This window comes from Triticum aestivum, chromosome 6B (assembly GCF_018294505.1).
Source record: "Triticum aestivum cultivar Chinese Spring chromosome 6B, IWGSC CS RefSeq v2.1, whole genome shotgun sequence".
In the NCBI taxonomy this organism is placed as follows: Eukaryota; Viridiplantae; Streptophyta; class Magnoliopsida; order Poales; family Poaceae; genus Triticum; species Triticum aestivum.
The window spans coordinates 153,804,138-153,808,296 of NC_057810.1; positions in this window are offsets into that span (position 1 = coordinate 153,804,138).

Sequence of the window (4,159 nt, forward strand, 5' to 3'; positions counted from 1 at the left end):
CACTGGGATGCATTCGTGGTGTGCTGGTGCAGGAAGCACGCGAGCACCTTCTTGGGGAAGAGGGATTTCTTGGCAGCTCCTTTCTTGTCACGCGGCCGCTGGACGCGGTGGGTCTCATCCAGGGGCCGCGCGCCTTGGAGCCAAGGCGCCTTCTTGGGGAGGAGGTGGCGGAGGCACCTCCTGAGCTGCATCGCCCGTGCAGGACGGAGGGCGAGGCAGTGAGAGGGACGGCGCAAGGGAGCCCCCTGCGGCGCTGACGAGCTCGGTGATGCGAGCGAGCCACTCCTCGTAGAGGTCGTCGACGGGACGGTAGTGTAGGGGCTCACGTGCCAGGAGCAACGCGGCATGCACGTCCATGGGAGCGCGACGGGCGTGCGACGACGAACCAGCTGGAGTCAGCGACGGGGTGGAAATGCGGCCTTCCTGCCGCACCGAGGGATGCAGCAACGACGCCTGCTGCTCGTTCCCTGCCGGGCCGGTGGCGGCATGGGCGGCAGGCGATGGGGAACGACGGGGAGGCCCACCGATGGGAGCCGTCTGGGCGACATGGGCGGCAAGAGCAGACTGACGCTTGGCGCAAGCTCGGCGAGCGTCAGCCATGGATGCGACAAACGATCGAACGTGGAATAGCAGAAGAAAGATTTTGGCGCATCCCTACCTGGCGCGCCAGATGTCGGATATTGGGTTCCGGCAAAACCCTTAAGGTTCGAACTCTGGGGAGCGCGCAAAGATCTTCCCCCTACCGATCCACGTCCGAACGCCTCGCTGAGAATCTAAGCTAAACGATGAACAACACAAGGGACACAAGATTTATACTGGTTCGGGCCACCGTTGTGGTGTAATACCCTACTCCAGTGTGTGGTGTGGTGGATTGCCTCAGGGGCTAATGATGAATAGTACAAGGGGAAGAACAGCCTCGCGAGAGGTGTTCTTGAGCTGGTGCGGTGTTCTACTTGGGATGGATCTTCCCGCCTCTAGATGGGATGAGAACTCGATGCCCTCTACTATGGTGGCTAGCTCTATATATAGAGGCCCTGGTCCTCTTCCCAAATATTGAGCGGGAAGGGCGCCAACAACGGCCATTTTGAAGGGGAACATCTAGTACAAGTTATCCTGACTAAAGTTGGTCTTCGGCTGCCAAAGGCACTGGCGATGACGCCGTCTTGGGCTCCATGGTGACCTTCGTCCTGCCGCTCTACTGGTCTTGGTCCCATTGCACCGAAATGGTAACCTTTGCTTATGCCTCGGTACTCCGCGCATGTGCTTGCCCCCTTTGCACCAAAGATGAAACAAGGACACTGCACAGGCCGACGCCCGCCTGGCACCCGTTTGGTCTCGATCGTCATGGCTTGCGTCACGAGCACCTCGCGAGGTACCCTTGCCTTGATCTCTCCGCCTCCTCGCGAGCCTTCCTGGTGAGGCCGCTCCTGAGGAAGCCTTGCATCGTCCACCCCGCGAGGCTTGGCCCCTCGCGAGGGTCTTGAGCTTGAGTTGATGAAGATGGGCCGTACTGGGCCACCACTTGAGCCACGCCGCAGGCCGCAGGCAGGCAAGTCTGGGGACCCCCGTTCCCAGAACGCCGACAGAGACATACCCATAGGATTCTTATATGCAGTTCTATAAGCCCATAATGCATCATCAAGTTTCTTGGACCAATTCTTTCTAGATCTATTAAGAGTCTTTTGCAAAATTAATTTAAGCTCTCTGTTACTCAATTCTAGTTGACCACTAGACTGTGGGTGATAAGGAGATGCAATTCTATGATTAACATCATACTTAGCAAGCATTTTACGGAAAGCACCATGAATAAAATGTGAACTACCATCAGTCATTAAGTATCTAGGGACTCCAAACCTCGGACAAATAACTTCTTTAAGCATCTTAATAGAGGTGTTATGATCAGCACTACTAGTTGGAATAGCTTCTACCCACTTAGTAACGTAATCAACAGCAACTAAAATATGTGTATACTCATTAGAGGCAGGAAAAGGTCCCATATAGTCAAAGCCCCAAACATCAAACAGTTCAATAGCAAGAGAATAATTCATAGGCATTTCTTGACGTCTTCTAATATTACCAATTCTTTGACATTCATCACAAGACAAGACAAACTTACGGGCATCTTTGAAGAGAGTAGGCCAATAAAAACCAGATTGCAATACCTTATGTGCAGTTCCTCTCTCCAGCGTGGTGTCCTCCATATGCCTCGGAGTGACACTTGCGTAGGATTTGTTCCTGTTCATGCTCAGGTACACAACGTCTAATAACACCATCTACTCCTTCTTTATAAAGGTGTGGGTCATCCCAGAAATAATGTTTTAAATCATAGAAAAACTTTTTCTTTTGCTGGTATGTGAAACTAGGTGGTATAAATGTAGCAACAATGTAATTAGCATAATCAGCATACCATGGAGCAGTACGAGAAGCATTTATGACAGAATTGTTCATCAGGAAAGCTATCATCAATAGGTAGTGGGTCATCAAGAACATTCTCTAACCTAGACAAGTTGTCTGCAACGGGGTTCTCAGCTCCCTTTCTATCAATAATATGCAAATCAAATTCTTGTAGCAAGAGAACCCATCTAATAAGTCTAGGTTTAGCATCTTTCTTTTCCATAAGATATTTAATAGCAGCATGATCAGTGTGAATAGTTACTTTAGAATCAACAATATAAGGCCTGAACTTATCACAAGCAAATACAACTGCTAAGAATTCTTTTTCAGTAGTAGCATAATTTCTCTGGGCAGTGTCTAGAGTTTTACTAGCATATTGAATAACATTTAGTTTCTTATCAACTCTTTGTCCTAGAACAGCACCTACGGCATAATCACTAGCATCACACATAATTTCAAAGGGTAAATTCCAATCAGGTGGCTGAACAATAGGTGCAGAAATCAAAGCCTTCTTAAGTGTTTCAAATGCTTCTACACAATCATCATTAAAGACAAAAGGAATATCTTTTTGTAATAGATTAGTCAGAGGCCTAGAAATTTTAGAGAAGTCCTTAATGAACCTCCTATAAAAACCGGCATGACCAAGGAAACTTCTTATACCTTTGATGTCCTTGGGACATGGCATCTTTTCAATAGCATCAACCTTAGCTTTATCAACTTCAATACCTCTCTCAGAAATTTTATGCCCCAAGACAATACCTTCATTAACCATAAAGTGGCACTTTTCCCAATTCAAGACGAGACTAGTATCTTCACATCTCTGCAAAACTCGATCAAGGTTGCTCAAGCAATCATTAAAAGAGGATCCATAAACGGAAAATCATCCATGAATACCTCACAAATCTTTTCACAGAAGTTAGAGAATATAGCCATCATGCATCTTTGAAAGGTAGCAGGTGCATTACGTAAACCAAAAGGCATACATCTATAAGCAAAAGTACCAAAAGGGCAAGTAAAAGTGGTCTTTTCTTGATCCTTCGCTGACACAGGTATTTGTGAGAAACCAGAATAACCATCTAGAAAGCAAAAATGTGTATGTTTGGATAATCTTTCTAGCATTTGATCAATAAAAGGTAAAGGGTGATGATCCTTTTCAGTGGCTTTATTTAATTTACGAAAATCAATTACCATCCTATAACCTATAATAATTCTTTCGGGATCAATTCATCTTTATCATTAGGAATGACAGTAATACCCCCCTTCTTAGGGACACAATGGACAGGACTTACCCACTGACTATCAGCAACGGGATAAATTATACCTGCCTCAAGGAGCTTTAGTATTTCCTTTATTACCACTTCTTTAATCTTAGGATTTAATCGTCGTTGGTGATCAATAACTGGTTTGGCGTCTTCCTCCAATTTTATTTTGTGTTGGCATAAAGTGGGACTAATGCCCTTAAGATCATCAAGAGTATATCCAATAGCAGCACAATGCTTCTTCAGAGTTTTCAATAATCTTTCCTCTTCCTGCTCTAAAAGGTTAGCACTAATAGTAACAGGATATATCTTCTTTTCATCAAGATAAGCATATTTAAGAGTTCAGGTAATGGTTTAAGCTCAAACACGGGATCACCCTTGGGTGGTGGAGGATCCCCTAGGATTTCAACAGGCAAGCTGTGTTTCAAAATATGTCCCTGTTTAAAGAATACTTCATCTATTTCCCTTCTTTCATTCATAAACATATCATTTTCATGGTCTAGAAA